General features: G+C 43.9%; 1 protein-coding gene across 8 annotated transcripts in view; it reads right to left on the reverse strand.

Moving 5' to 3' along the window:
* The window catches only part of SRRM4 (serine/arginine repetitive matrix 4), a 508,596-nt gene that overhangs the window by 309,248 nt on the left and 186,574 nt on the right, over positions 1–12,774 (reverse strand). Inside the window, exon 2 of one of the 8 annotated variants that reach the window (XM_070475275.1) lies at positions 6,113–6,168. The exons of 6 other annotated variants lie outside the window; for them this stretch is intronic. The gene's annotated coding sequence lies outside the window, so the exon portion shown is untranslated. Of the gene's footprint in view, positions 1–2,853; positions 2,932–6,112; positions 6,169–12,774 lie in introns of those variants that run through there. One more of the 8 variants, XM_070475280.1, reaches the window with a different exon arrangement.

Here is a 12,774-nt window from a genome sequence, read left to right on the forward strand (position 1 = left end):
AGAGTTCCACACAGTGACAGAAAGAAGGTGCAGACAGAGGGGATGTGCAGGTCAATCCCCGGGCCAGCTCTATCTGGAATTAAACCGCTCACCAGGGGTCCTGATTCTAGAGTCCCTGGGGAGGGCCCAGAAGACACATGTTTCCGAGGCTCCCCAGGTGACTCTCCTATACAGCTTGGACTGAGAACCACTGCTCAAAGCAGGGTTTCTGGTCAGAGAGGAAACTGTACCAGAATCACATGGATGTTTGTTTAAAACCCTGGCCCTTCCTGGGCTATGAATCAGACCGATGAGTGTGCGGCCCAGGCAACTGTGTTTTTACATGTTCTTCTGGGAATTCTAAGGCACACTTCAACTGAGAACCTTGTCCTAGGCCGGTGGCTTTGGGGGAGCCATACTCGGACACGCACACATACCCCTCAGAGATGAGTGGTGGTGGTGTCCCCAGCTGCTGGGGATGGCCTTCCCTGGTCCAACCTGTCCTTATTTGTGGAAGCACAAGACTCAAGGTCAGAAAACCAAGTCACAGCCTTGCTTTCTACACACTGAATGGCCCTAAATGGGTCACTTAACCTCCCCAAGCCCCTTATTACTCATCAATACAGTGACATTAATAACCTCAGCTCTGCCCACCTCATAGGCACTTGCAATGATCACATGAGGCAGAGAATATACAAGCCCTAGAATGCCATCTCTAGTATTATCAACAGCATGATTATTATTTATGGTATGCTGCCTTTTTCCAACACCAATAACCAATTCTCTGACTCTCTGACACCACCATACTATAGACTCCACCAGTAAAGGGCTCAGTCCCATAGGATTGCGTCCACCTCAGACATCAGCCACAAATGGGGTGCCCAGCTACCCACACTTCTGTCCAGCCAACTACAAACTCTAGGGTTCCCAAGATCCCCTACTCAGGTTTGAGAGTTTGTTAGAACAATTCACAAATTCAGGCAAGTGCAATGCTTGCTATTACAGTTCACAATAAAGGCCGCAGATGAACAGCCAGGTGAGGAGGTGAAAGGGCAAGGTCCGGAAGGAGCACAGGAGCTTCTGTGCCTGTGGAGCTGGGGAGCCCCACCCTCCCGGCAGGGGGGTGTGTTTCCCCTTTTCAAAGGACACACATCATGTTGGATTAGGGCCCACCTATAGATCTCATTTTAACTTGATAACCTCTATAAAGACCCTATCTCCAAATAAAGCCACATTCTGAAATATTCTGGTTTTCTGATGACCAGCCCCCATGCTGAAGCTATCTAGGGGTCCTGCCCTGAGCTCCCTCGTGATCAGCATCTAGAAAGGGACAGAAAGTCATGAATAACAAAAGGCACTGCTGTCACTCAGTACCTTGAGAGTCTCTTGGACTACAGGGAGACCCAACCAGTCCATCCTAAAGGAAATTAGTCCTGAATATTCATTGAAAGGACTGATGATGAAGCTGAAACTCCAATACTTTGCCCACATGATGCGAAGAGCTGACTTGCTAGAAAAGACCCTGATGCTGGGAAAGATTGAAGGTGGTAGGAGAAGGGGACGAAAGAGGACAAGATGGTTGGATGGCATCACTGACTCAATGAACATGAGATTGAGTAAGCTCCAGGAGCTGGTGATGGACAGGGAGGCCTGGCGTGCTGCAGTTCATGGGGTTGCAAATAGTCAGACATGACTGAGCAACTGAACTGAACAGAACTGAACTGCTGTCACTCAGGGAATTCCAAGGGTTTCAGAAGCTGTGTACCAGGAACAAGGCATGAAATCAAATATATATTTTATTATACCACAATATGTAAATGAATAAGTACTTGCAACCTTTTAAGTGTCCTGATAGCCATGTCACATGCTTTGTTCCATTGATTCCCTATAATTTTGTGACATGGATAATTTATGGTGATTATACCCATTTTACAGATGAAGAAATTGAGGCTCACAGAGAACTAGTATTTTGTCCAGTATCACAAACAAGCAAATGACAGTGCCAGGTCCTTTATCATCTTAGATCTGAAAGGAATCTCCTCACCAGTCCTCTATAGGTGAGGACCTCCAAAGTTCAGAGAGATTAGATGTCTGACCTAGGTCCCAGAGTCATTCCTACACTCTACTGCAAATTATATTAAACAAGTTGCAGTCATGACAGACAACCTGATTCTGCATGTAGAAGATCCTATTAAATTTGCATCCCCCAAATTTACTAGAATAAGTGAATTCAGTAAAGTCACAAGATACAAGTCAATACATAATAAAAATAAATTTCATTTCTGCTGGTAACAAATAATTGGAAAATAATATTAGAAATACAATGGAGGGGCTTCCCTGGTGGTCCACTGGCTAAGAATCTGTCTTGCAGTGCAGGGGACATGGGTTTGATACCTGGTCTGGGAAGATCCCACATGCCATGGGGCTACTAAGCCTGTGTGCCACAACTACTGAGCCAGCATGCCCCAGAGCCTGTGCTCTACAACAAGAGAAGTCACGACAGTGACAAGCCCTCACACTGCATAGAAGAGTAGCCCCCACTCTCCACAACTAGAGAAAGCCTGCAAGTAGCAGTGCAGACCCAGTGCAGCCAACAATATTAATAAAAATAAGTAAATAGAGTAAATTTAAAAGAAATATAATGGAATTTACAAAACCATCAACAAAGATATAATAATTAGAAATAAAATTTAAAATGTGTAAGATACTGAAAACTAAAGAATATTATGGAAAATTAAGATGATCTGAGTAAATGCAATGATATACCATGTTCCCCTTTTCAAAGAACACAAGTCACATTGGATTAGGGCCCACCTATGTATCTCATTTTAACTTGATAATGTCTATAATGACCCTATCTCCAAATAAACTCACATTCTGAAGTACTTCAGGTCAAGATCTCAATATATGAGTTTTGGGAAATCTAGGAAAAGCCAAGACAATCTGAAAAAAAAAATTAATGTTACCTGTTTATTATAAAATAACAGTAATAAATATAATGTGATAGAGTGACATAAAAAAGAAAAATGTATCACTGAAACAGAAAAAATATATTCTAGATATAGACTCACATGTTATTGTCAATTGTTTCTCTACCAAAGCACCAAAGCAATTCTATGGAAAAGGAATATTCATATGAGAAAAAGTGATTCTCAATCCCTATATTGTACCATACAAAAAAATTAATTTTAAGATGAGTCATAGATCTAAACATGTAATGTTTCTAGAAAGGAACATGGGAGAATATGTTGTAAAAAGCAAACATTCCTTAAAACAAAGAAAGTATTAAGCATACCTTTTTTAAAATTAATAAATTGAATGTCATAAAAATTTCAAGCTTCTGTTTATTCAAAAGACACCATTAAGGAAATCATTAGGGAAGTCACAAAGCGAAAGAAAATGGTTACAATACATGTATCTGATAAAGACCTTGTATCCAGAATATAAAAGAAACACCTACAACTCAATAATAAAAAGAAAAATAATTTGATTTCTTAAATAGTCAAAAATCTTGAAGAGATACTCTACAAAGGAAGATATACAAATAACCAATTAGTGCATAAAAATGTATCTAATATCATGAGTCATCAGGAAAATGCAAATTAAAATCAGATTGAAAAAAAACCACCAAATGCCCATCAAAATGGTTTCTTAAAAATCTAACCAACACAAAATATTGGCTAGAATTCAAAACAACCAAAAGTTTCAAACATTCCCAATCAGGATATAGGGTGTACAACAATTTTTTTTTCATTTTTATATGCATGTATTTATTATTTATGAGGCATAATTTACAGAGCTCTCTATTTTTTCCCCTTTTGGTGTACAGTCCTTTGAATTTTGACAAAAGAATATGGTTGTATAATCAGCGCCACAATCAACATATAGAATAGTTTCATTATCCAGATATTCCTCTTGTCCCCTGTTGTCAAAACAATTTTTTTAAAAGATCTGGAAGTGTCTTATAAAATTAAATTTGCATCTACCTTTGTTTCCCAAAGAAACTCATTCTGAGCAATTTACCCAGGAGAAATGAAAACATATGTTCACACAAAGACTTGTACTTGTCTTATTTATAATAGCCCCAAACTGGAAACAACCCAGATGTCTATTAATAGAAAAACAGATACATAAACTGCAGTACATTCATACTGTGGCATAGTAGACAGCAATGAAAAAGAATAAACTGCTGCTTCATGTAACCAAATGGATGATTCTCAGTGACAATGATGAGCAAGAGATGATACAACAGAACACATATAGCACAATTTCATTTTATATGAAGTTCAAAAGCAGGCAAAATGAATCTGTTGTATTAGAAGTCAGAAGAGTTGATCATCTCTGAGAGTGGAGTACTCACTGAAAAGAGGCATGAACGGGCCTCCTAGGAGACTGCAAATGTTCTACATCTTCATTTGGCAGTGACTGCATGTTTAAGACTCAAAAATGGATAAAAAACATGCGGTATGTAGAATATCTGTTTATTAATTTTCTAGAACCACATGCCAACATATCAAAGGCACCTTCCCAGCATATCCAAGTATCCCAACACATGAGCTGGGCAGCTACAGTCTGTGCTGTGTGCTCAGTCATGTCTGACTCTTTGTAACCCCATGGACAATAGCCTGCCGGGCTCTTCTATCCATGTGATTTCCCTGGCAAGAATACTGGAGTGGGTTGCCATTTCCTTTTCCAGGGGATCTCCCTGACCCAGGGATTGAACCTGTGCTTCTTGAGTCTTCTGCATTGGCAGACGTATTCTTTACAACTGAGCCATCAGAGAAGCCCAACTATAGTCGAGTCCAATGTTTTTCAAATAGGCTGAGTGCTGCAACCTATTCATGGGGCCACGAAATTAATGTGGTACATTGAAACCAGCATTTTTGAATGGAATGGAATGGAAAATATCCTAGTACAACAATTATATGTGTGCCTGTGTGCATGAGAGCATGTGTGTCTGCATGCACATGTATTTACACAAGGCCATGTACTAGTTGTGATGTGCAATGTATTTCTTACCAAGGATTGTGTCAAAATATTTGAACCTGACTCTTGTCAGTTCTCCACTCACACAGCCCCATTTGGAGCACACACACTCTGCAACAAAAGGCACCTTGAATGTTGATTTGTATGAGACTTCTGTGCAGACTGTCAACAATTTAATTGATTCAAAAGGCAAAGTTGCCTGCAGCTATGGAACAAAAAAAGGTCTTCTGTGTTAATTGAGACGTTTACTCTAAGCAAGGCAGGGACCCCTTGCCTGTGCCTGCATTGTAAATGGTATGTACTTTTTGCTTTGTTTAGTTACCACAATCCCTGGTCTACTGAAGGAGCCCCAGACCCAGTCAACACCCCTCTGGGTTCAGATATAACAGGTAATGGAAGGGCTGGAGGCTCCCTCTCAATAAAGGGCCAGGCCCCTCAAAAGTGGGGCTTCTCTGGTAGCTCAGCAGGTAAAGAATCCACCTGCAATGCAGGATAGCCCGGTTCAATTCCTGGGTTGGAAAGATCCCCTGGAGAAGGGACAGGCTACCCATTTCAGTACTCTTGGGCTTCCCTGGCGGCTCTCAGCCTTACTCTTTGGAGCCTTAGTTTCCTCATCTGCACAAAGAGGTAATGGAGGTACCAAACTCACAGGATTGTCACAGTTTAATAATGATGATGGTTTATACCTAAAGTGGGCTTCCCTGGTGGCTCAAGTGGTAAAGAATCTGCCTGCAGTGAGGGAGACCTGGATTCGATCCCTGGGTTGGGAAGATCGTCTGGAGGAGGGCACAGCAACCCACTCCAGTATTCTTGCCTGGAGAATTCCCATGGACAGAGGAGCCTAATGGGCTACAGTTCACGGGGTCACAAAGAGTCAGACATGACTAAGTGACTAAGCACAGCGCAGCCCCTCAGAAGTGGAGCTATTGGGATCAGACAGGGATCAGGTGTAAACTCCAGTTCTGACATTGTTACCTCCCATCTGTGTGACCCTGGAGAAGGGAAATTGCTCTTTAGAGCCTCAGTTTCCTCATCTGCAAAAGAGGTAAGGGAGGTACCAACCTCATAGGATTGTCACAGGTTAATAATAATGATGGTTTATACCTAGCATGGGCTTCCCTGGTGGCTAAAGCAGTAAAGAACTTACCTGCAATGAAGGAACCATAGGAGACACAGATTCAATCTCTGAGTTGGGAAGATCTCCTGGAGGAAGAAAGGGCAACTCACTCCAGTATTCTTGTCTGGAGAATCCCATGGACAGAGGAGCCTGGAGGGCTACAGTCCATGGGGTTGCAAAGAGTTGGACACAACTGAAGCGACTTAGCAGGCAAGCACTCATACCTAACACAGTGCTTACAATGACTATGTCTGTTGACCCAGGTAATCCTCACTACAACTCTGAAAGATGAAGGATCTATTTCCCCACTTTACAGGTGAGAAAACTTAGCCCATAGAGATTTAGTAATTTGCACAAGGTTCCCCAGCTGGTAAATTGTGTGAGTTGGGCTTCCCACTAACTCTTCCTGCTCAGTTTTAGCTACTTAATGAGAAAAGGGAACAGTTAGAACTGGACACGGAACAATAGACTGGTTCCAAATCGGGAAAGGAGTACATCAAGGCTGTATACTGTCACCCTGCTTATTTAACTTGAAATCAGTGTACACCATGTGAAACACTGGGCTGGATGAAGCACAAGCTGGAATCAAGATTACCAGGAGACATATCAATAACGTCAGATATACAGATAACATCACCCTTATGGCAGAAAGCGAAGAAGAACTAAAGAACCTCTTGATGAAAGTGAAAGAGGAGAGTGAAAAAGTTGACTTAAAACTCAACATTCAGAAAACCAAGATCATGGCATCTGGTCCCATCACTTCACGGCAAATAGATGGGGAAAAAGTTAGAGACTTTGTTTTGGGGGCTCCAAAATCCCTGCAGATGGTGACTACAGCCATGAAATTAAAAAATGCTTGCTCCTCGGAAGAAAAGCTATGACCAATCTAGACAGCATATTAAAAACCAGAGACATTAGTTTGTCAACAAAGGTCCATCTAGTCAAAGCCATGGTTTCTTCAGTAGTCATGTACGGATGTGAGAGTTGGACTATAAATAAAGCTGAGTGCTGAAGAATTGATGCTTTTGAACTGTGCTGTTGGAGAAGACTCTTGAGAGTCCCTTGGACAGCAAGGAGATCCAACCAAAGAAATCAGTCCTGAAGATACATTGGGAGGACTGATGCTGATGCTCCAATACTTTGGCCACCTGATGCAAAGAACGGACTCATTGGAAAAGACCCTGATGCTAGGAAATATTGAAGGCAGGAGGAGAAAGCAACAACAGAGGATGAGATGGTTGGATGGCATCACCCACTTGATGGACATTAGTTTGAGCAAGCTCCGGGAGTTGGTGATGGACAGGGAGGCCTGGCGTGCTGCAGTCCATGGGGTCTCAAAGAGTCAGACCTGATGGAATGATTGAACTGAACTGAATGAAAAAAAAAAATGAAAAACAGAGAAAATTATATCCAAGAGATGATGCTAATCTTTAAGGGTGTTTACCAAAAATTTGGGTTTGTCTTTCCATGCACATAGTAGGATTAGTATGCCCCACTCTCTTGAATTTCAGTAAATCCACCTGCTTCCTTTAGCTAATAAAATATGAGTGGAAGTTATGAGTGACACTTCTGGTCAAATGGCTTAAAAGAGAGCATATTTGAGCATATTCCTCTTCTTCCTGCTGAGGGAATCATGAAAACATATCAACATGAAGCCTTCATTAACTTGCTCTCCTGAAAAGCTATGGCAAGTATAGACCCCCCTGCCAGGATGCCTTTGTCACATTACGTGATTGAGAAATAAAATTTTGTAATAAGATGCTGAGATTTGGGGTTATCTGTTCTTATAGCAACACCTGGTCTACCTTGACTGACACAGGCTCTTCCCAACTACCATTTACTGAGCTCTGTGTGTCAGATTAGGTGCAAGACATTTAAAAAAATATTTTATTTTGCTGTGCCGGGTCTTGGTTGCAGCACACAGGAATCTTTGACTTCATTGCAGCAGGTGGAATCTCTTAGTTGCGGCATGTGGAATCTAGTTCTTTGACCAAGGATCAAACCCAGGCCCCCTGCATTGAGAGTGTGGAGTCTTAGCCCCTGGACTATCAGGGAAATCCTGGTGTTAGACACTTTACATTCTTCAATTCCCTTAATCCTGACCACAATCCCAAATAAAAATCCTATTAGCAGGCCTATTTGCAGATGAGGAAACTGGGGCTCTAAGAGATGAATTGCCCAGGTTCACACAGCTTGTAAGTGGCATGCTGAGTACCAAAACCAGACCAAAATAACAACTTCCTCCACTACTCATGGGAAGTGAACACGGTTGTGTGTTGGAGCATCTTGAACCAGCTTGTAGGAGCAGACTGTGGGCATCCCAAGTTCACATTCAATGACGTCACATTGGGACCTTGAAATCCACCATAGTGGGAGTAGTTATACTCTGAAAATTGGTAAATGCTACAAATCAAAGCTTTTCTTTTTTTATTGAAGAACCAATTTACCACTACATTACTGATTGGACCTCTGTTAACAGAGCCAGCCATGCTGAGTTCCAATCCACTAAACTTGCTCAAGGAAATTCCCAGGAGCTCACCAGCATCCCTTAGGATTCCCCAAAGTGTTTTCAGTTGATGGGAAAGAATCTATAGCATGACTAGCACAAAGCAATGGGACCACAAGTTGAAATGTTAACAGCAAGAAGAGAGAAGATACTCTGCAGGGTGGCTAAAAAACAAGCTTAGAGAATAAGAGAGGGGAAATCCAACAGAAGAAAGAAAGGCCTTCCAGTGAGAATAACAGAGGCTTTAATCTATGGAGCACACATTTTGTTAAGTGTGCATAATTCATGAAACACAGGAACATCCCGAGGACAGTTGAAGTTCAGGGCAGAAGATCAAGTTGACAAGATTGGCTTTGGGGTAAAACAAGTTGGGGGTGGGGGGGGAGGGGATCAGGGAGGGTGGTTGCTGGAAGTGACCTATATTTCTCTGTGTTTATACTGTAGCAGGATCTGTCTCTGCTCATCCATCACCCCAACTTGGCTTCACCCACAGCCCAGTTTTCCCCAGGGGTGGGGGACATTTGGAGCATTGAACCACAAGGATGGCTATTGAGTTGGCTTCTGGTGGTTGCTCCTGCATCTCCAGACCACTACTCATTCTTGGGATCATAGTGACAGTAACTCTGCCACTTCCAGGCAGGGTGTCCTTGGAGAAGAGATCTTATCTCTCTAAACCTCAGTTTGTTTTTCTTTAAGTGGGACTGATAAGAGCTCCTAATTCATAGGGTTGTAATGCACAGTGCCTGGCACATAGGTAAATGCTTAGTAAATAGTGGCCTTAAAAGTTTCGTTGTAAAGTGAAAGTGAAAGTCACTCAATCATGTACAACTCTTTGCACCCCATGGGCTATACAGTCCATGGAATTCTCCAGGCCAGAATAGTGGAATGGGTAGCCTTTTCCTTCTCCAGGGGATCTTTCCAACCCAGGGATCAAACCCAGGTCTCCCACATTGCAGGCAGATTCTTTGCGAGCTGAGCCATCAGAAAAGCCCATAAGGAAGACAAATAATAGGAATAATAATATTTAACAGTGTCAGACACTATTCTGAGAGCTTTGCTTAAAATAAATCCTTTAATCTTCACAGCAAGCTTCTTAGATAGGTACTATTACTATTCTCATTTTCTAGATGAGGAAACTAAGGTGAGAGAGTGTTATTTGTCCTTGGCTCAGTAAGTGGTGGGGCCAACCAATTATTGACCTCCTAAGTGTCAAGGAGTTTTAAACAGTATCTTTTATCCTCACCTGCACAACTTCAAGAGCTAGGTATATTTGTTTCCATTTTAAAGGTGAAGAAACAGAGCTTGGGACAGTTAAGTTAGTTAACCCTGGCTTACTGAGTAAGCAGCAATGGGAATGCAAGACTAGGTCTCCTAGTCTCTAAACGTTGGCTTCATTCAACCATCCTTCATTCCCAGAAATAAAAGTAACAATCCTTATTAAGGCTAAATAACATTTGAAGTTCCAATACGTTAGCCATCTGATGTGAAGAGCCAACTCACTGGAAAAGACCCTGATGCTGGGAAAGACTGAGGGGAGGAGGAGAAGGGGCAACAGAGGATAAGATGGTTGGATGGCATTACCGACTCAACGGGCATGAATCTGAGCAAATTCTGGGAGACTGTGAAGGACAGGGAAGGCTGGCGTGCTGCAGTCCATGGGGTTGCAAAGAGCTGGTTCAGAGGAGACTGACTAAAGATTGGTCAAGGGGAGCATCTTTGTCACCTGTCATGATGTGACCAGTATCAGAGTATGACTGAGGGGAAGAGGAGGGATAGGAGTGGAGAGACAGGAGCTGGAGCCAGAAGAGCAGATAGCTGAGGGAGGGACAATGTTGGAGCTAAAGATGATTGACAGGGAGCTAGACCAATGGCCACGGGGGCTGGGCCAGCCCTCCTCCTCACCTGGTGTTCTTCCATCCCTCTTCCCTCCAGAAGGGAAATAAGCTCAGGTGTGTCCTGGAGGTCTCAGAACTAACAATGAAAACAGGCCTGGAAAGATCTCTCAGTCTCCCTGGAGATGATCTCTCAGTCTCCTCTTCTGGGAGAGCAGATGCAGAGACCAGGGAGGCCCCTGCCTCGGCTTTCTTGGCCAGAAAGATTTATTAAAGCAGAACGTTCTGAAATGACAAAATAAAGGTGGGTGACTGCTGACTGAATGGACTTCAGTCTGAGTCTGACAGAGTCAAGCAGGAGTTGGAGAGACGCTTGGCTTTGTCAATACCCTCTCACCCTCGCCTCTGTGAGGGTGGGCTGGGGGTGGCCCAGAGGCGGGGCCCCACCTGGAAAGGAAATTCCACATCTCATGTAGGTGCTGGACTGAATTCCAATGAGAGGTGAAGCCAGGCCAGCAGGAAGCTCATCCTCCAGACCTGTCCATGTCCTCACCATGTCTCTCCCCCACCCACCGCTCACACACTTGCCTGGTCCCCACATGAAACCTTCAGGTTCCCCAGTGGCCTACAAGACCCCGCGTGATCTGGGCCCTGCCTGCTTCCCAGCCTCATTCTAGAAGGGCTACCCTGCATGCAGCTCCTAGCCTACCCCAGGCTGTTTCTCCTCTCCTGGACTTTGATGTGGCATCTGTCTAGTGGGCTACCCTTTGGATTAGCTGGTAAAGAAGCCACTGGCAATGCATGAGACCTGGGTTCAATCTCTGGGTTGGGAAGATTCCCTGGAGAAGAGACCAGCAACCCACTCCAGTATTCTGGCCTGGAGAATTCCACGGACTGTGTAGTCCATGGGGTTGCAAAGAGAAGGACATTACTGAGCAACTTTCACTTTCACTCTGCCTAGAATGCCCTATTCTGGTCCCCTCCCATCTACCACTTTCACCAGGAGGCCCCTAGTCATCCTTCCAGGTTCTCTTCCTCCTTCCCAGCTGTTGTCTTCTTCCCCCAGTGTGGGGTCAGGTGCTGTACAAGTCACCTAGGGCTGCCATACCCAATGCCTCATGGGTGGTTTAAACCACCGGGAATCTATTCTCTGACAGTTCTGGAGGCTAGACATCTGAAATCAAGGTGGCAGCAGGGACATAGTTCCTCACAGCAACTAGGAGAAGATCCTTCTTGGCCTATTCCAGCTCCTGCTGGCTCTGGCTTCCCTTGGCTTGTGGCAGCATCACTCCAGTCTCCATCTCCATCTTCATGTGGCCTTCTGTGTCTCTTCTCAGGACACCAGTCATAGATTTAGGGCCCACACTAGCCCATTGTGACCTTACTAAACTAACTATGTCTTGCTGGTTGGCTCTCCACTGGCCTGAAACCTGTACTTGCCCAGCCTCAAGAGCAAAGAAGGAGCCCAGCATCAGCAACAACAACATCATTGGTTTGTTGAACACAGATGTCAGGGCTTAGTCGAGAAAGGAGTTCAGAGGAGACTGACTCAAGTTTGGTCAAGGGGAGAATCTTTGTCACCTGCCATGTCAGCTTACACATCTGAAGCAAGGTCTTGGAGCAACACCCCACCATGTTTGGCAGACACAGGCGGGACATGATGGTAGTCTTGGCTGGGGTGGTGGGGAGGTAGGGCGAGGTTCCCAGTTTTAGGGGATGATGTCAGGTTGGTTCACTGGTTACCAGGGACACTAGCAGAGGAGCACTCCTTTCACCCCTCTTGGTGGAGAAGTTCTGATTTAAAGATTAGAACAATCGCTAGCTGGGGCTGTGGGGAAGTATGCAGCCATTTACTGATTAAGCTCTACGTTTCAGAGGGAAGATCAGTCCTGTGAGTAGACAGTAGGTGAAGCAGGCACTGGTCAATCAGGGGATGTACAGAGGGCAAGAGAACAGCCATCTTGGGTGGCCGTATTGCCAAAAAAGGTCACATTCTAAGGTTTCCAGGCAGATATGAATTTTGAGGGGAAACTATTCAATTCAGTACACCCACTTTACAGATGGGACCAGTATTGCCTGCTTGGATGAGCAAGGAGGCCTTCCAAAAAAAAAAAAACAAAAATGCTGGCTCTCTGAAGTTGACTACTATGTCATAAGCAGATACTCCACTTGAGAAAGATGGCTTGAATGAACACACAAAGGTGGGGAGTCAGTGACCCCTTTAAAGCTTCTAGGTAGGTTCCCTGTGCCTGATAACATATTTTTACAAGGCCCCAATGATCCTTCCTATTTGCTTGCCCCGTTTAAAATAATCTGGCAGAAGAGAATACTCAACATCTGTAAACAGACACATC

The sequence above is a fragment of the Odocoileus virginianus genome, chromosome 12 (genome assembly GCF_023699985.2).
Source record: "Odocoileus virginianus isolate 20LAN1187 ecotype Illinois chromosome 12, Ovbor_1.2, whole genome shotgun sequence".
Classification (NCBI taxonomy): Eukaryota; Metazoa; Chordata; class Mammalia; order Artiodactyla; family Cervidae; genus Odocoileus; species Odocoileus virginianus.